The sequence below is a fragment of the Oryzias melastigma genome, linkage group LG6 (assembly GCF_002922805.2).
Source record: "Oryzias melastigma strain HK-1 linkage group LG6, ASM292280v2, whole genome shotgun sequence".
NCBI classification, from domain to species: domain Eukaryota; kingdom Metazoa; phylum Chordata; class Actinopteri; order Beloniformes; family Adrianichthyidae; genus Oryzias; species Oryzias melastigma.
The window spans coordinates 30,726,104-30,747,045 of record NC_050517.1 but is presented as its reverse complement, the minus strand read 5'-3'; the positions used below and the strand labels follow the sequence as shown (position 1 = coordinate 30,747,045).

Genomic DNA, 20,942 nt, shown 5'->3' with positions numbered 1-20,942 from the left:
TGTCAAACTGTTAAAATAAAAAGATCATTGTAATCTGGCGCCCTGGGCGGCTGCCTAGCTCGCCTATGCTCAGGGCTGGCCCTGATTGGTGCAAACATGTGGCTCTTTAAAGACTCTTTGATGAACCAGGGTGGGGCTAAGGTGTGAGGAGGTGCTGAACTGTTTACATAAACAAACCATGTTGCCAGATTGGGCAGTTTCCCGCACAGATTGGGCAGTTTCCTGCACAGATTGGGCAGGTTTTTACTCAAACTGGACTGTGTTTTGCCCAATCTGGGAGCACTATATTAAAACTGTGACGAAAGTATCGATTTCATCACGATAGTATCGATACTTTACCTGAGTATCGATACTATCGATGCTCAGATGATACACCCGCCCCCATCACACCCTCAGTGGTTCCAGCTTCAGTATCAGGACAGGAATCGGAGTCTTTGTCCCCTCAAGTGAACACAACTCTTACTTTCTGCCTCCGCCGTCGTTCTCCTGGTCTCTTCTCCTTCTCTGTACCTTCTTGATCCCACCTTGATTGTTAAATGATCTGAAACATCTCTGTCAACACGGTCCCGCGTGTCTTCACGCATCAGTAAGTCGTCCTGACCTCTGTGAAGGAACATCTGTGTTGTCATGGGGGATGAATTCTTAACAAACCGATTCACAAAGAGGAGCCAGAGCGACAGCGGCGTCTGCCAATCAACCTGCTTTTCTTTTCTCCAGATCACGGCGGCTGAAAAGATAGGTGAACAAATGCTCCGGAGACCAAAGGGCTGGCTGAATGTTCCTCTCAATCTTTTCCTGGGTGGCGACAGGATCTGCTGTTTGCTCAGGCTTAGAACTGACTCGCAAATCAAAGTGTGTCAGAATGAGGAGATTAGGGAGCCGGAGCAGCTCTGGGAGAATACCTGCAGCCGTTGTCTCTTTGTTGTCCCCCACCTGGATGAACTGTTAACATTGTGCACACACCAAAAGAGCCACAGACAACAGAGCAACTTTCTAATACCGTGATAAAATGCAGCTGTTTGTATCTCCTTCAGCGAAGAGGCCCAGCAAAGGTTGTTTGAAGAACTAATGAGTGTTCAGAGAGGGAGATTCCCCTTCAACTCAGGCATCCGCATGCTCGCAGTGTGGCCTGTCCCTGCGGCGCTTGTCACTTCAGGACACGATGCAGACCTTAAACCTCACAGCACAGCGAGCGAGCCAGCGCTCCGACGGGAACCTGCAGGGAAGAGAAGAAAACAAAACGCTCAAACAAGATTACCGAGTTTGAAAATGAAAGAGGAACTTCTAAGAAAGAGCTGCCAGGTTTCAACTGTAATAAATATTATCAGATGTCATCAGACAGGTTTAGATAGAAGCACAGTGCAAAGCAAATATCCCAGGCAGTTGTTCCACTGAATCAAGTTTCCTGGTCTTGAGTTTGTTTATTGAAAAGTGTGTGAGTGATGTGCTGAGCCGGGAGCTCAAGTTTCAAAGACAAGCCTGGATAATGGAAGATATTTAAAAAGCCATCTCAGACAATACAGGATCTTAAGCACTGCATGTCTTACTCATCTTTCATCTGATCCCATTTCCTGACTTCTAAAGAATGATGGATCTCAGTCAGACCTCTGCTTTTCACCTGCTTTATGCTCCCACTGTATTGATTTTTTTTTTATATAGAAAAGCTGTTTTGACAACTTTACGCAGATCTCTGGTTTTTCCGGCTATGTGGCTCCCTCACGCCGGCTTCACCGTATCGCTCTCTGAGCATAACGTCACATGAAAACCTCCAGAACAATAAGCTGTACTAGAATGTTACAGGGAAAGTCAATTCGCTCCTCACCTAAAGTCTTATCCGCGTTAGCCTGGATACGAGCGGACCGCAGGCATGAATCGGGCAAACCTGTAGAGGTCATAAGGTCATGCTGGTGGATCGCACGGAAATATCAAGGAGTCACTAGAGGGAAAATGCACGTTTTTCCTACGGGCGTGCTGCGGGCGTCAGGTCTTATTGAACACTTAACAATTTTAACATATTATGAACTAGATACACAGCATTATCCTAGTGTTAATGCTGTAAGCTGAATTTGACAGCTGAAGATGCTGAAATTGATAGCTAAAAATGGTAAAGCTGATAGCCAGCTAAAATATTAGCTAAATGTCAAATTAGCCAAAATAATAATAATAAAAAAAAATTCAAGTCAGTTAAAACAGTTAGCATGTAGCTAAAAAAAATAGCTAAACTTCAAAATATCCTTAAAAAACTGAAAAAAAGCCTAAATTAGCCACAATAGCTAGCATGTAGCTGAAATATGAGCTAAACTCAAAAACCGCCTAAAAAATCTTAGTAAACACCAAAATAATTTCCCAGCTCTCTGCTCTCTTGGGCTTCCGTAGTTCTGTGTAAAGTCCGTCCATATGTGGCAAAGTGCGGACATGAAAGCTGCAGCTAGCAGAGGAGCTTCTTCTGCAAGACAGAGAGGGAAAAAAGAGCTTGTTCCAAAAAAAACGTAAGAAAAGAAAAGAACGTGTGTGCCGCGAGATGCCCTCCGCTAATCGTCTCCGTGTAGCCGTTAGCTCTTTGGCTGATGCAGCAGCAGGACGATATTCTACAGGATCCAGACGAACTGGAGGATAAAGCTGCTGGTTTACAGCAGCAACAGAACGCTTCATTAAAGTGTTGATTTGAAGACAGCGCTGTTGTTTCACACTGACGCTAGCATGCTACGATGCTAGCTGCTAATGCTAACAAACTGTGTCTCCTATACGTAAACACAGAGGATCGGTTCAAAGTCAGGTAACGTTTTAGGACGAGGCGGATAAATACAACATTAATTCAAAGTACATTTATGAAAACTGTATTTTCTAAATATAATAATACCAGACAAGAATCCACTTTGTACTATTAGTAGTCTCTTTGTGACATTACAGATGTAACACAGACTCGGAGGCGTTCGGATCCATCTGCAGTGTCTTTATTTATGCTCAGCGATATGTTGGCAAAGGCAGCGGTGGTCGGACAGGCGGAGATCAGAGCCGGCATGGAAGCATCAGAGGCTAGAGCAGACGGAGGTCGGAGGCAGGCGAAGGTCGGACACGGCGAGGGTTAGTCAGAGGCTGGCGGAGACGAAGGTCAGAGACAGGCAGGATTCGAGGTCGGAGGCTGGCAGGAGATCAAACAGGAACAGAACTGGGTCGAGACACGGAGAAGCAGACTGCTGGAAAGACGTTCAGTAAGGCTAATGGCTCAATACTTCACGGGGTGTTAAGGTGGGAGCTTGGTATATATGCTGTGTGGACTGATGAGTGATTGGCAGCAGCTGTGGGATGATTAGTACTCTGGGGACTGTGCACGTGGACGGCCGGAGGGGTAGACAGTGGGCAGACTCCTGACAACAGAGCTGAAAACATATTATCTTTATTTTTATTTATTTTCTTCATAAAATAATGTAATAATTTGTCCAGTAAAACATATGCTTCGAATTTCTTTTATCTACTAAGTCAAAAACTGGATTTTGGTCTCTGGAGTTGTGACTTCAAACATGCAGCATCAGTTTGAAGGTTTTGTTACAATAAGTGTTCTGCTGAATGATTGTATTATTTCTCTTATGGGATGCTTAAGTTAGCGGTACCTCACAAAAACACCAGCTGCATCGATCTACAAACATTTTTACAGCTTCTATTTAGTTGCACTTTGTCTATGAGTCCATTTCTAAAGGAAATCTTAAAATTAAATAGTCATTGTTAAAAATATTCTGTCACTTGTAACCTTTGTTAAAGAAAGTAAAAGGAAGGAGAAAAAAAATCAAATTTGGAATGGAGATTGAATCTTTTGGCCATATTATCCGTGGGAAACAGTGGCGAGTCTGTCGCTGCGGATTAGCCAGAGCTACATGCTACATGAGAGCAACTGTCTGAATAATTCCGTATCTGGAGGTTCGTCTGTAAACAGATTTTTTTGTTCTCTGAAGTCGAAGGCTCTTCTTCGGTTTCCTCACTGGATCTTTTCTCCCCGAAGAAACTTTAAAAAGATGTTTTATTGTTTGGTTTTTGTTAGCTTGGGGCTACTAGCTTAGCAATCCAGGTAACCATGCAGGTAGCCGCCATAAGTCAATCAGATTTTTATGGAAGCGTCTGTGACTCATAATTCAAAATAAAAGTTCCAACTGGAAAGACTTTTTTCATTTTCTCAATGTACCTGAGTGACAAACGCTCCCATAGGTTCTGACATGAATCTTTCCATATGTACAGAATGATCTGATTTAGGTTGATTGCTTAAACCTTCACCAATGTAAAGTGCTGCATATCAGCAACGGCTGAAGCTGATCCTCAGAATCCACTGGAATTACGTCAGCGGTTGAAGAGTTACAGTAGCTGAAGGAATGTCAACAGTGGAGTTGAAGCTCTGGTGTTAAAGGGTTGAAGATGCTCCTCTCTCTGACCCTCCAGAACCCGGCCTGGACGACCCAGAATCCCACAGCGCCCAGATGGGTCATGTGACTGCGGTTTAACGTGTTTGAAGAATGAAAAACGTCAGGAGAATAACCTGACATCCACACAAATGATTTTGTTTCTGTTCCTCTCAGGAAATGTCTGTTCTTGTTAAAACATGCCGAGTTCTGTTTAGTCTGACAGCAAACATGAAGGATTTCCAACATCCTCATCAATACTTTGTTTTTGTGTCTTAGGATTCGGATCGGGTCGCTGAAAAACGTTTGTTCCAGAGGTGTTATCAGGTAATACACATTTTTCTTCTCACTGAGACGCTGGTTGATGCACATTAACACTTGTTGTGTTTTCACACACATGATTTCTGACAAATATTACACTTTGGTGAGAACCAAACAGATGTTTTCTGTGTGATCCCTGTATGGTTGTGGTGATAGAAAGGACAAAGCAGACAGTCTGTCTCAGCACTCATGAAGGTTTGTTGTTGTGTTGTGAGTTGATGGTTGAATTCTGCACAGCTGGCGTCTGCAGGTTGATTTCTGCTCTGGTGGTAGTTTCTGCTAAAACTCACTTGTGAGGGTGGAGTGGAAATGTTTGCTCTTTACTGTCTGTATGAAGTAATTTTAGAAATGAAACTTACTTACTGCCTACAGTTTAGCTGATACTAACCGATTGACTGAAGCGTCTGTGTTTTGATTTCACTGGATTAAATTGAACTCATTTGACTCTCAGCAGGTGAAGAATCCCCCAAATTGAAGAAACTTTCAGTCTATTATTGACCTTGATTCTACAGTGATGTGATACCACTAGTGCCTTTGACTATAAAACCCCAAGCTTAGATTCCTGTAAATGTTATCTGAGGTGTTTTTTCAGCTTCCATCATCTCGTGCACGGTGACTTTTGATTCTACTAAAAGCATCATAAGTGTCATTTCTGTCTACTTTTGATTATTTTAAGGGTGGAGGGTTTTATCAGCTGAACATCATTGCTTCGGTTTTCTTGAGTGTGGATTGTTGTCTTGGACTGACTGGACTCTCCACTGTTATCCTCGTAGTTTTAGCTATTTAAGTGCAGGAGTGTCAAACAGAATCACACAAGGGGCCAAAATCCTAAACACACCTTATGTCGCGGGCCGAACAGGATAAACATTTATTGAATACTCTTAAACTACATTTTTAAAACTTTAAAACTGTAACTTTTTAACATAATTATGGTCTAGATATATAACATTACCTGTGATAATGTTAGTGTGAATGCTGGAAGATGAATTTATCCGCTGAAGATGCTGAAGTTGATAGCCAGTTAAAATATTAGCTGAATGCCAAATTAGCATGAAAACATTAGCATGAAAACATTAGCATAAAAAAGCATGTAGCTGAAAAATATCTAAACTCCGAAACAGCTTAGAAACTGAAAAAAGGCTAAATTGACCAAAACAGCTAGCATGTAGCTGAAATATAGCTAAAATCTTTGCAAATGCCAAAATATTCCAAAAAGCTAGCAGAATGCCAATTTTTTACATTTTAAAACTGTAACTTTTTAACCTAATTAATAATAATGAATAAACATGCAGGAATATTATTCCAGAATAAATCAACTTAAACTTTAAATAACTTTCAGTTTTTGAGTCTCCATAACAATAGATTTTGTTGAACTCATACAAGTTAAAAATACACATCGGGTCATTAATAACAAATAAATAAAGTGCTCTGGAGGGCCGGATAGAATTACCCGGAGGGCCGGATCTGGCCCCCGGGCCTTGACTTTGACACAGGTGGTTTAGTGAGTCTCTCGTCTGCACAACAAGCACAGAGCTGGAGGTTGATGTCCGTAGATGTCAGGCGTGTCAGGAGGAGGCTGCTGCAATCATCGACTCTCCCCGACTTCCTCTCATCCTCATCCCGTCGCGTCCGCCGTGTTTTTCTCCAGGTTACCATGGTTACTGCCATGACCAGCCCTGACAGCTGCTCGGCCATTGTAATCTATCTTTCCTGTATCTGCCGGTATATAGGTTTCAAAAGAAGGGATGAATGAATTTCATGCACAGATTTCCTTTTTGTTGCTGCCACTTTAGAGCGTCAGCGCTCGCCGCATCACCTTTAGCATTAATGCAAAATCCTTGTTACTGTTTAACAATGTTCTTAAGGGGGTTTTGTGATGTCAGGAATGCTCGTCTTGCTCGCTCTCTAAGACCCCCATAAATGTTTCCTGGGGTTGAGGTCAACCGTCACTGGAGAGAAAGGAGCATTATGCTCGGCCTCCGTGGTCTTCTTTGGTCTTTAAGAAGTTCATGCAAATCTCTGCGATCTGTTTGGGATTCTGCAGGGCAAAAACGGATCTGCACAAAAGCACGACCCAGATGGTGCTAGAGGCTCTACACCCCTGGATTTGAATGTTTGACTCCAGATTTAACAAACCACACAGTTCTCCTTCACTCTCAATCTGTTTAGATTTCACTTTTTCAGCCATCAAAGGTTTTTCAACCATCTTTCAGTGCAGTTTTCATGTTAAATCCATCACTGACGTTCCATAAAGCTCCCTCCCAAAGTGTCGTGCAGTCTGTCATTTTCTACACCAGAATAATCTGTTTGGGTTGTTTTTGAATCAAACTGGAACTTTGGGATCATTTTAAAGTAATGATCACAAAGGTACAAGTATATATTATGTATATTATTTGTTTTGCATTTTATGTTTCTGCCTGTGAGCAGGAAACAAACTCTGCACACATCACTGCACATGTGTAGGTTACTCGCAAATAAAATGTTATTTATATTATTGAATTTCCTAATTTAAATTCACCAGAGCGGCTGCAGATGGTAACATTAAAATGTAACTCTAAATGCAGCTCATAACTTCTTTCCCAAAAATGATGAAAAGGAGGATTTAAGGTAAAGTTGTTCAAAATGTCTCAGAATTTCTCATCTTTAATAGCATATGAGCGTGAAAGAGTTAATGCATATCATAAGACCAATTTCCTTTTTCACCACATCCTAAAGATGCTCAGAACGATTGAGATCTGGTTACTGTGGAGGTCATATGAAAACAGGCGCTTCATTGTTCTGTTCACAAACCAGTTGGAGATTATCTGAGCCTTAAGATCACGTTTTTGTCTACTGGAAGTAGAAAAAGGTCAAGCAAACGGATCGTGAACCTCTGACGTCACAGTTTCCAGCAATTTTTTGGAGCTGAAAATGCTCCAGAGTTAGCCTGAAGATGTTTTTCCGTAGAACGTTGATAAATGTGTCTTCCCAAACAATTAAAATGAAATTAATGACGAAATATAATATAAACGTAAATGATCATTGCAAGTATATGTTAATACTGTGAAACTGTAACAAAACAATGTGAATGTAAAATCATCAAGTCTTTATGAAAGAACTGTAGTATTTAATATCAACATTGTAAATGGAGGAAAATTCAATGTTAGTAAAACGCAGTAGAGACAAATGTCGCCTTTGTAGAACGGTAAACAAACACAACACTAGTAAACCTTTGATTTAAGTCTTTGGACATTTATGGTTGTTTATTTTTGGTTCCACTGGAGAAGGTCATGAGTATCACATGTGAGGAAACGTCTGGTGCTTCATGATCTTCAGATGTTTTTGAAACAAACGTTGTGGTGATATTTTTCTGATGCTTTAAACCAGCGATCCCCAACCACCGGGCCGTGGACCGGTGCTGTTCAGTGGTCCCCAACCACCAGACCGCGGACCGGTGCTGTTCAGTGGTCCCCAACCACCAGACCGTGGACCGGTGCTGTTCAGTGGTCCCCAACCACCAGACCGTGGACCGGTTCTGTTCAGTGGTCCCCAACCACCGGGCCGTGGACCAGTGCTGTTCAGTGGTCCCCAACCACCGGGCCGTGGACCAGTGCCGATCCGTGGAATTCTCTCGGATAGCTTGAGCGCTAAAAACAGGCTGGCGACGGGGAACACAAGAAAAGTTGCGTTTGGAACCTTTCTTTGGAAACAGATGGGATAAGTTTTTAAGTTTTTCATTACTCTCGACCCACTTAGTACCATACCGTTCCACATCTTGCCGTTCTGTTCCACGTCTTGATATGCAGTTCCGTTCCACATCTTGCCGTTCCGTTCCACGTTTTGATGTGCCGTTCCGCGTCCTACAGTGCACATGGGGTATGTGACGCACATTCAATTTATGAAAGACTTGGCGTCATTTCGATCCGGTCGGTACAAACCACAGTTATTAATTTCTCCTCCGTGATCAATTTTCAGACGGTTGAAACTTCCATCAATTAAAAGTGACGCCATCCATACGTCAGTACCAAATCTGACTCCCTGTTTTGTACTGAAAACAGTTGTAGAGGCTGGTGTAGCTACACGTCACCGTGGAAACCCTCAAACGCGTGTTAGCAGACTTCGGAAGTGTCTGCCTGAATGCGTGTTGCTGATGGCGGTGTGTAAACGGCCTAACAGGTACGACCTGGTCGCCGTTTACCTTCTGGTTTCAGACCCTCCACTCTAAAGTGGAATTGCTGCATTTTCCTTTGTAAAGTATTGAAATGCTAGAAAAAGGACAACTCTTTTACAAACAACATTGTTGTCATTGGTGTCAGTTTATCAACAGTTTGATGCAGAACCACATCTTTGTTCTGTGCAGAACAAACCCCCAAAATGACTAAACGTCTTTGTAGAGAGGATGACGTCCCACTGAGGGTTTGGTCGTGCAAGTACAAAACTTTTATAGCAAATGTACTGCAATTGTGTTCTGTTTTATTACTGTTTTATATTTGGAGAGATCAACAAGATGAATAATTTAACAGGAAAAGATCCGTAGAAATTGAGTTAAAAATACAGCAGTGGTTCTACTTTGGATAAGAGTCACAGAAATAGCTCCTCTTTAGACATTCAGGAAAAACCCATCAACACCCACAAGGGAAAAAGGCAGCTTTAACCCTTCCCAGGAAGTATGTTGGGAAGAATTGATAACTTCCTCCATCTTTTTCTCTCTCGGGACACGAGGACAAAGTCTTTGTGCTATAATTAGTGCTCCTCTGATAAGACCGAGTCTTCTGTTTGGATCTCATTCCTCCTCCTACAGTAAGAAAGGAGAATCATTTAAGTTTCCTCTTTTTATCCACTTGTGTATTTTTGACCACAAAACAACTTGAGTCCGTTTGGATGGCGGTTCAGTTCCTGCTGGAAGGTTTAGCGGTAAATCGTTCAGGGCAGAGGTCATATTTCTCACTAATTGGCAACGCTGTTAACCTAAACAACAGATTTGGAGTTTGCCGCGGGCCAAAAAAGCAATTTGTTGATCCATCTGCTCACAAAGAGGCTTTAGAACAAAGTGTGTCCAAGTATAGGCCCGGGGGCCGGATCCGGCCCTCCGAGTCATTTTATTGTTATTAATGACCCGATGTTATCTTGAACTCATTTCTAACTTGTATAATTTTAACAAAATATATTTTTAGGGAGAGTAAAATATTGAAAGTTATTTAAGGTTTCAGTTGATTTATTCTGGAATAATATTCCTGCCTTTTTATTATTCAGAATTATGTTAAAAAGTTAGTTTTAAGTTTTAAAAATCGACATTCTGTTAGCTTTTTGGACTATTCTGGCATTTACTAAGATGTTTTAGGCTATTTTGGAGTTTAGCTCATATTTACACGCTAACAAATTTCGGCTTTTTTCATTTTTTAGTTAATTTGGCATTTAGCTAATATTTCACCTGGCGATCAGCTTCAGCGATTTCAGCTATTAACTCCAGTGATTTCAGCTATTAACTTCAGTGATTTCAGCTATTAACTTCAGTGATTTCAGCTATTAACTCCAGTGATTTCAGCTATTAACTCCAGTGATTTCAGCTATTAACTCCAGTGATTTCAGCTATCCGCTGAAGCATTTTTGGCTATCAGCTTTAGCGTTTTCAGTTATCAATTTCAGCATCTCCAGTGTCCAAATTCAGCTTCCAGCACTCACACTAGCATCATCACAGGTAATGTTATATATCCAGATCATAATTATGTTAAAAAGTTACAGTTTTGAAGATGTGGTTTCAGTTTGTTTGGTAAATGTTTGTCCTGTTCCTCAGGTGTGTCTTGGCTCCTGTGTGATTGAGTCTCACACTTCTGCTTTAAGCAGCCTTCAATTATCTCATTGTTTCTGGAAGTCCAGGAAGCGCGCTCTCATCCTGCAGAAACCCGTTTGGCAGCGTCCTCACTTATGTTTTTAAGTAGTGAATGTCTTTAAAGATTAATACAAAGCAGTTTATGCAACAAACTTTTGCCTCTTGAATTGATCGGTTTCATCAAAGAGTTTTTTTTACTTAATTTACAACTGGTTTGATCGCCTTAACAGCCCCAAATAGGAAGAGAGGAGCATGGGAAAACAGTTGGGAACTGCTGGGAAAAAGGCCGGATTCTCACTGGCAGCATTGGGGGGCACTGTGGGACGTGAAGGAGCTCAGGGGAGGCCAGACTGAGCAGAACTACCTCTGTGAGGATGGAAAATGGACGGCCTGTGGCAGAAAGCGTGAAGGAGTTCTACTTGTGTCCTCACTGTGGACAGCTTTGACCCCGCCCTCTAACCCCCCGTGACGTCAGCTCCAGCAGTGGTGGCCTGCATACCGACATACCAGGGTGATGGTGGCCGGCCCATTAGCGGGGCCCGAGCGGAGGAGCCCACCCAGGACTGCCGGCCCTCTCCTGCCCACCTTCGGCTCGCCCTCCCAGCGCTGGCTGTGGATCAGAGGCAGGCCACACGTCGGGGGACAGGGCTAATGATGGCTGCAGCCATGCCATCTCTTTCAAGCTCCAACCCAAGAGTACAATTTTGGCTAATGCTATTTCCTGTAGATAAGATGAAAACGAGATTCGCTTGCGTTGCTTTCCAATGCGAGTTCGTGAAGAGACGGCGCGGTTCAGCCCCCGCTGGTGTCTCCATCACCTGCTTAGATGCTGCTGGGCTTCACGATGTCCACGGCGATACAGACAGATACGTGGTGAGAAGCTTTGGCCACTGCTCTGTCCACCAAACAACCTAAACGTATCAAAGCGTTTTGCTCTCATCAGCCCCTAAGTGGCTTAATCAAGCCTGTATTACGTGATTATTTTACTCACCCAAGGCTTCTAAATTGTTTCCAGCTTAAAACAAGATTGTCAGAGATATTTGGGCTACAAGGGTCTGTTTTTAGGATTGTTTACACAGTTGTTTCTCAAAGCACCAGATTCAGGCTTTTCTTTAATCAAAAGAAAATTAAAGTCTTTATAAAGATGCCAAATTTGAAAAAAAACAACACAAGTGGAGGTTGTTGTAGTTACTTTTGCCAGAAGACATTTAGCCGTCCAGTTAATCATATCTGGTTCTGTAACCATTGGGTTGAGATTGCTCTGTACTCTAGAAATGTCTAAAATGTGTGACCAAATAACTGTATCACCAAATTGGCCCTGCGACAAACTGGTCACCTGTCTACAATGCACCGCGACGGGCAGACCTGACTCAAGTCCAGGAAGGAAACCAAAAATGGGTCCATAAGAAAAACTGGAAACCAGTGAGAAAAAGGAACAGTTTATCAAATACGGGAAACAAAGAAAAGTCCTGAAAAGCAAAAGGTAAAACAAAATTAGTGAGCTGGTCCAAACAAAAGGAATTGGAACCAAACATAAAATAAGTCTGACCAGCCATGTCCACCGTCGGAGTCAGCAGCTCCCTGACCAAAACTACCTAAAGAGAACAAATAAACAAAGCCCACAAACGAAGACTACCAACCTCAGTAGAGCTGCCACAAACGATTATTTTAATAGTCGACTAATCAGATCATGTGCAAGCTGGATGTAAAGCACAGATCTTAACCACCATTAGCTTTAAACTAACTACAAAATAGATATATAACATTACCTGTGATAATGCTAGAGTGAATGCTGTGAGCTGAATTTGGCTGCTGAAGATGCTAAAAATTGATAGCTAAAAAACACTTAAGCTATTAGCTGAAAACACCAAAGCTGATAGTCAGCAAAAATATTAGTTAAATTCCAAATTAGTCTAAACAACTGAAAAAAAGCCTAAGTTTGCCAAAACAGCTAACATGCAGCTGAAATATTTAGCTAAACTCTAAAATAGTCTAAAAAAACCTTAATAAATGCCAAAATGGTCCAACAAGCTAACAGAACCACAATATAACTTTCAACTTCATTTCACTCTGACTACATATAATATAAAGTAACGACTGATCGACTATTAAATTAGTCGTCAGCTATTTTAATAGTCGACTAATCGTGGCAGTCCTAAACCCCAAACTAAAATAACAAAACCCAGCAGTATAAGACTGCCGAGGACAAAGAGGGAAAAACAACGAAACAGACCAGAACCACAGCGACTAAAACCCGACCAATCCTCCGTCTTCTGCTCTGCTCCCTCCTGCCTTTGGTCTGTCTTAAATATCCACCAGGTGCCAATTGAGGCACATTGGCCACACCTGCCAGGTGAGCAGAAGGACGGGATGGACAAGGATCCAGCCGAAGCAGCAGGACGGAACTGCTCTTTATCCAATAGTAGTTGGGATAGGCTCCAGCAGCGCTAGGGATTCAGAGGGATCAGAAGATGGACAGAACATAGAATTAACTGTTGATGCTGTGTGTCATTAAGGCTGGCTAAAGGTGCATCAGGAGCATGTTCTGAGTATCAGATGGTTTTAAATCTGAGTTCCTCTGACTGTTACTAACCTCAACAGAGAAGACAGATCTGTGCTCGTTCTCCTCGGATCCCAATCACTCATAAATCATCCTCTGCAGTTTCATCCCCCAAATCCCATTGGCTGTTGGGAAATGATGAGATGCTTTAAAAGAAAACCGGATACATGAACCACCACAGGTTTTAGCAGTTTTGTCTTGACACTAACATCTTTGTGTCCATATTCTATGTTTTTAACTGACTCAGCATTGATTTCTTAACAGCTCTCCACATTTAACTCTCAAAAGAGTCCAAGAGTCTGTAAAGGCCGTAAATTACCAGACAGTATCAACAGAGCAGAGTTATTCCCATTACTTCACCATTTATATTTAACTGAACAGGCTGGGTGTGTCCTTAAGAATGAGTGTAACTCTTATCACAGAACACAAATGAACATTTATAAATATAAAACAGCGAAAACATGTCTGTGTGCAGGAAGTGATGGATTGACAAAACTGAAGCTTTTTTTAACTGTAAAACAAAGTTGTTTTTATCCTTTTTTGTTATATTAAATAAAGTACTTATACTCAGTTATTATTTAAAAAATCTCTTCAAAAACCATTAAAATACTAACAGTTTTTGTACAGAACAAGTAAAAATATGTTTGCTGAGATTGGATTGGTTTATTTCAAACAATCAAAACAAAATTATTAAAGAAGAAAAACATATTTATATATATACATAAATATATCAAACTGGAGCATTCATTTGATTTTGGAAAAAAAGTTTAAAATAAACTAAAAGTGAAGGAAAATGTGTGACCATAAATACGCCCACATGGATGAATAATAATATATAAATGATCTTAATCATAGAGACATATTTATACTTATACATACAAAGGATCACATATTAAATCCACTAAATGTGAAGCTTGTCAAAAACAGTTCTTGTTTGACATGGAGTGGGAGGAAATGAATTTCTTTAATCCCGCCCCTATTATGCTTCACTATTTTCATTCACTGTCAGCTTCTCTAGAATAATCCGTCGTCTTCTCCCTCTTATCTCAGCTGGTCATGGGGCAGCAGACTAAACACAGATGCTCCAGCGTCCCTCTTTCAGGAACCTTCAGCCTGGGAACCCCAACGTGTTCCCAGGCGGAACACCAGAGGTTTGGAGGTTGTCCCGTAGAGGCTGAGAAGTGTTGAAACATCGTCCGGTTCCCTTCTGGAAAAGAGGGACAATTCAGGAAATTCCCTGAAGGAGTCGCTCCTCGTCTTGATAGAGTCCCCAGGAGAGGTCAACGTCTCCACGCAGAACTGTGTTGGAAGAAAAGTGCTTCCCGCTTCAGGAGGATGAGCCGACATCATTTTTCCGTCCGATCCGATGATCCAGGACGTTCTCATTCCCGAGTCGTCACATTTTGACTCGTGGTCGAGGACCCTCCACGTCACTAACTGACGTTTTGGGCGTTCTGGCTGTTCCAATAAAATCAAGGCTCCCCGACCTCCAGAACCGCAAACCGGGACCAGGACCACACCGGTATCCAAACCCTAACATGGATCAGTACCAAACACGGATCTGTACCTGGGACGGATTGGTACCGAGCGCAGATCAATATCAGACGTGGATCAGTACTGGTGCTGGTCCACATTTGGTACTGGACGCGAATCAGTACTGGATGTAGATTGGTACCAGATGCAGATCGGAATGAGACACAGATTGGTACCGGTACTGGATGCGGATCTGTACCAAACACGGATCTGTACCTGGGACGGATCGGTACTGGTATGGAACACAGATTGGTATCGAACATGGATCGGTGCCGGACGGGGATCGGTACTGGATGCAGATCGGAATGAGACACGGATTGGTACCGGTACTGGATATGGATCTGTACAAAACACAGATCTGCACCCAACACGGATCGGTACTGAATGCTGATCAATATCAGATGCAGATCAGTACTGGTGCCGGTCCACATTCGGTACTGGATGCGGATCCGTACTGGACATGGATCAGTACTGGAAGTGGATCGGTACCAGTTGTAGATGCAATACCGGTACTAGACACGAACCAGGCTGGGGTTAGGGTACTGGTACCGCCCACGTTCCAAGGTTTTGTCCGTACCCTGTATCGGTCCAACAAAATGATTGGACCCCTGGAAACATCCAGCACGTTGGGGACACTCAAAACGTGAAGATGTGAGACGGAGGTTCTGAACCGAAGGTCAAAATGTGGCGACTTTGGAACGAGAACGTGTTCGATGTGATACCAATATTTAAATGTCTACAATAACACAAAGTTTGGATTTATTTTCTGTTTCTTTATTAGAAATGCTCAACCTTTCCTTTACTGTCCAATCAAATTGCTCCTTTTAACATACAGTAACCCTGCGACAGACTGGCGAACTGTCCAGGGTGAACCCCGCCTTCGCCCGTCAGTACCCGGGATAGGCTCCAGCACCCCGCGACCCCGAAAGGGAAGAAGCGGTCAGGAAAATAAATGAATGAATGAACATACAGTGATGGATCTATTAGGAACAAGTACACATTTCAAAAATAAAGAGTGCAGTTGTTTTTATATCGGAACAACACAGATAAACTTAAATTAAGCAATTATCATCCATACTGGCAGCGATCTATCACACGCCATGAATGTTTTATGTAAACAGTCATTTAAATTTGGGATTGAAATTGACCTTAAACAGCATTGTTTCATTGGATTTTTTAGCATTGGGGTTTCCACAGTGGTGTAGTGGTTAGCACGTGGTTCAAACCCCCGTTGCAGTGTGGAGTTGGCACATTTCTACGTCTCCTCGTGGCGCTCTGGTTTTCTCTCGCCGTCCAACAACATGCTTCACGTGTTAATAGTTGATTCTCAGACATTGTTTGACTGTTTCAGAGAGAACTGGTGAACCGTCCACCTGTCAGGCTTTGCATTTGCTCCTGCATCCCCGTGATCCCAAACGGGAGTGAAGTGGGTTTGGAGGATGGACGGATGGATGGAAATCTGTCATTCCCTCAGATTTTCACTGATTGCTCCTCCTTAGCTGATGTCACATTTTAGACACTTTTTTGGGAGTCCTGCTTCTTCGGCTTTGCACTGTTGGATGTTTTTGTTGTCTTGCAACATAACAACCTGTTACTGGAACAGGTTCGGTTCCCGCTCTGAACCCACATTGGTCCTGGGAGTGATAGCTTAGCGCCAGTGTTTAGCAGCAGTGTGTGAATGTGTGAGGAGGACAGAGACCGTGCAGCACCTCGGGCCTTCTAAAAATATAGAAAAGAACTAAAACAGGAGGGTCAAACTCAATCAGACAAGGGGGCTAAATCCAAAACACACCTTAGGTCACGAGTCGAACAGGAAAAAACATTTACTGTAAAACTACATTTTTAAAACTTTAAAACTGTAACTTTTTAACATAATTATGAACTAGATATACAGCATTACCTGTGATAATGCTAGTGTGAATGCTGGAAGCTGAATGTGGCCGCTGAAGATGCTGAAATAGATAACCAGCTAATTGGCCTAAAAACACAGGAAAAAAACCTAGGTTAGCCAAAACAGCTAGCATAGCAGCTAAACTTAAAAAAAGGCCCAAAAAATGGAAAAAGCCTAAATTAGCCATAACAGCTAGCATGTAGTTAAAATATTAGCTAAACTCCAAAACATCCTAAGAAACAAGAAAAAAAAGAACATTTATTAGCCAAAACAGCTAGCATGAAGCTGATATAATAGCTAAACTCCAAAACAACCTAAATCTTAGTAAATGCCAAAATACCTGAGGTCACAAACAGGATAAACATGTATTCAACACTCTAAAACTACATTTTTAAAACTTTAAAACTGTAACTTTTTAACATAGTTATGAATAATAAAAAGGCAGGAATATTATTCCAGAATAAATCAACTTAAACCTTAAACAACTTTCAATATTTTACTCTCTATAAAAATAAATTTTATCAAAATTATACAAGTTAGAAATGAGTTCAAGATAACATCAGGTCATTAATAACATTTAAATAAAATGATCTAGAGGGCCGGATCCGGCCCCCGGGCCATGAATTGACACATGTTGACTATATTAATAAACTTTTACCATTTTGTTCACAAAAAAAATTGGCAAATGTTTTTTTCACAGGATTGCTAAATAACTAAAAACTACCGACCATCAGAACCGATGAACTTTAATACAAACCTTCCAGTATGAATGTATTCTTACTTCTGTTGATTAAATCCATTAACCGATTTGAATCAATTTAAACTTAATAGATCAATAGTTGTTTCATAAAAATATAGATCGATTTAGCACATAAACCTAAAGTCTGCTAGCTTGATGCTAACGTATAATGGGATTTCCCATTGGACGGCTAATGCTAACGCTAATATACATCCTGACTAAATGAACATCTTTATATGAATTTTACAAACTCTTTTAAGGAAATAATATTAAAGTAACCATTTGTGATCTAAAACAGTTTTTTCCTCATTCTTTCATCTTGTTCTGGAATAAAGTGTAATGCTATAGCGCGATCACCACCTAGTGGTCAAACTGAAACGTCCTCCAGGAGAAGCAGAACAATGTTTACATGTTAATGATCTGAATATTTTAGTTAGAACTTCTCCTTTAGAGAATCCATGTAACTCTGGATGATATTAACAATCTCATTATTTCACTGATACATTTACAGTATGTGATCTGGATCAGATTAATGTAAATATATTCAAAACATTTATAGATTATTCATGTATTTCTAAATAAATGGGTGTGAATGTGTAAACTCAAGATAGAATAGAATAGAATTGAATTGAGATGATCAGAAGAATCAGAAACAATCTGAGTCAAATTGAATCTTTTCTGGAAATGATCATCGATACCCAGCCCTAATTCTTACCTTTCTCTCAGTTCAGCATTCAAAGACTTAAATGTTTTAGCATATAAAACAAAGAAAGATATTCTAATTTAGTAACATTTCACCACCTCCTGATGTTCTGTGTTTTCATCTTCCCCATAAAAAGTTGAATTTTGCCAGAATTCTGTCTGTCTTGTGCCACTTCTCTTCTTATTTTGCAGTTATTGCACAAAAGTCTTTATCAGCAGTTGGTGAGGGCTGCACTAAAACTGAAACTGCTCAGAAAATGGTGCAAAGCGCGCTTGTTCCTACGATACAAGAAGGAATTGCATTTGATTTTCTTTTGTCTTTTTCATTTTTCAACTTTTTCTAGTGGACAAAGACGCACTATAGACATTTGTGTTTGTTTCAGGGGAGTCTTGACCGTGGTCGTGCAGCCCGTTTGTCGCACACGTACTCTCGCAGCCGTGCGTTCGCTGCAGTCACTGAACACAATGACTCAGTTGAATTTCCACTGAGGTTAGCCGTCACCCTTTGCTCAACAGTGAAGCCCTGAGTCACACTCGCCGCACACGTGCACCATCACTGCCCCTAACAGGATTGTGTGCCAGCAAGATTCATCTGCTGAATGTTTTCCACCAATAACAGCAGCTCCTTCTGCCTGTCAGCCATGGGTTTGGTGCACACAGCCCTGCCATAGTAATGAGTGGATCAGCTCCAGCAGGACACTCTTCCTCCCTTCCTCCCTCCTGTGTGACCGCACGGCCTTCCTTCCTCTGCTTCAGGCGCGGACCTGGGGGAGTCAGGACGGCCGGATACGTCCCGATCAGACAGACAAACAGACAGACATGCAGACAGGAGGATGCTGCCGCTACTGTGGACCTTGGGCTTGGTTTGATTCTCATCCGGAGCTGCAGAGAGAATGACATCATTCCTGTTTTGATAGGACAGGAAGGTGGAAGGATCTGGAGGTCTTCAGTGTTTGCTGACAGAATGAAGGCTGTGGAACAAAACAATGGAGGAGAACTCCGATACCAGATACCATCAAACGCAGGATAATATCCGTGCAAAGAACACTCTTTATACCTGGTTATTTGTTTGTTTGTTTACTTATTTATCAGGACAGCAGAGAAATACATTGAGCTTAAAAAGCAAAGATGCTAGAACCAGATTGTAGCTTAACAGCTCATTTCTATTCCTTTATAAAACAATACATAATTTAAACATATTTACCACTTTAAACTGTTTTTTAAAAGAAATGCAATATAAAATATATTATAAAACTAATGCAATAAATACAGACACCATTTTACCGGCTGTTTGTTAGCAGACACCAAATCATTTAACAGTAAAGAGTTAATTGGACTTTACCGACCCGAGAGTTGTAATTTTATTCTGCTTCACTTTACATCATTACTTTTATAATAAATATGAATTAAAAAATTTTTTATCATAAATAAAAACAGAAATATTAAGAGAAAATATGAAATTGTTTCTTACTGTTGACAGAAACTCGTCTGACTTCTTATAAAAATGAAAGACACTTTGTTACAGTGTTCATTTATTGTTTCATTGATTTTATTCAATTTTATTTATTATTTATATAAAACCTTTAAAGGATAATCAACCAAAGTGCTGGACAGAAAATAAAACATGAATAAAATCATGAAACAATAAGAACATAAACAATAAAAAATAACAATAAATTGATTATTGATATTGTTTATGATATTATATTATTTAGTGATTTTATTCATGTTTGATTTTCTGTTCAGCTCTTTGGTCAAGACGACCTGACGGCAGACAAAATCATTAGCTGGAAATGGAAATTTCTCAGGATTTCAGATTTGTAAAACTTTTATAAAAACTTTTTTTAGTATTCAGGATTAACTTAAAATGTGTCAAAAGAGGGTAAAGGCTTTATTAAACATATTAACAAAAGTGTTCAGAATTGTAAAACTGTTCAGACGTTTACATTGGAGCTTTAGCTCCAGACCTGTGTCCTCCAATGAATATTTGTATCTATATATATGTTTTATTGTTTGTTCTTTTTCAGTTATAATGTTCAATCCATACAATCTACTTACAGAACAGGAGTACGATGAAGACCAAGTCTGATAAATCTACTCCATTCTTATTATTTGATACAAATTGATGGCTAAATGAGTGGGTATAATAAAAATAAAAACAATTAAATCCATAATAATAACATTAATACAATCAGGAACATTATATTTACATAATTCTGCATTCAAATCAATCTTTTTGTTTTTACATTTAAACTTTTTTTTGACCCCAGCAAAGGAGATAGTCATTTGTTTAAGTGTACCTTTCACTTTAGGTACTTTAAAGTCATCATTTCTTCAACTATTTCCTTCATTTATAACCACACAGCAACATCACATTTTTGGCTTTAAACACGACCAGCAGCGTCTGCAAAGAACATAAATCTTTAACTTTGAGTATTCTTGACGTCAGAAATAGTTCAGAGGTGTGCTCATGTACGGAGTTATTCACATTCTCTGTAATGATTTCTTGGCTTTAAATCTTTAATTCATGAGAATTACCACAAACTTACAAACAATATGAAAAATATGCTAAAATCAGGAAGAAATACAGAATTATTAACAAATATTTAGCTTTGATAAAAATTGCAAGATTTTTTTTAAATATATTCAATATTTTGATACCATTTTTTATTTTTATCAACAGTAATCCCCAAAAATCTAAATGTATTAACTACTTTTATATTAACGCCAATCCACTTCAACTTAAGATTTGAAGTGAAAAACTTTATTTTGTTTAAAGGTTAGGGCAGTCGAAGGACTGTAAACACTGGAGTTAAAACTGTGGCGTTAAGGTGCGTTCACACCAAACAGGATTCATAGGCGGTCCAGAGGCGGTCCAGAGGCGGTTCAGAGGAGGTTCAATGGCTGTTCAGAGTCAGTCCAGAGGTGGTCCAGAGGCGGTCCAGAGGTGGTCCAGAGGCGGTTCAGAGGAGGTTCATTGGCTGTTCAGAGTCAGTCCA

At 40.6% G+C, this 20,942-nt stretch overlaps 2 long non-coding RNA genes across 3 annotated transcripts in view; one reads left to right on the top strand and one right to left on the bottom strand.

The window, feature by feature from the left end:
* LOC112152249 overlaps window positions 1-20,022 on the top strand; it is a 140,491-nt gene extending 120,469 nt beyond the window's left edge. The window contains exons 3-4 of the long non-coding RNA XR_004948109.1: window positions 4,668-4,715; window positions 18,700-20,022. This is a non-coding gene — a long non-coding RNA (uncharacterized LOC112152249). The remainder of the gene's footprint in view (window positions 1-4,667; window positions 4,716-18,699) is intronic.
* Window positions 7,919-8,764, bottom strand: LOC112152247. Of its 2 annotated transcripts, XR_002920266.2 has the most exons (3): window positions 8,627-8,764; window positions 8,453-8,548; window positions 7,919-8,346 (listed from the first exon to the last, which is right to left on the bottom strand). It is a non-coding gene; the product is annotated as an uncharacterized LOC112152247 (long non-coding RNA). The 2 variants fall into 2 exon arrangements; XR_002920265.2 differs by having other exon boundaries at window positions 8,453-8,674.
* Window positions 20,023-20,942: the final 920 nt, after the last annotated feature.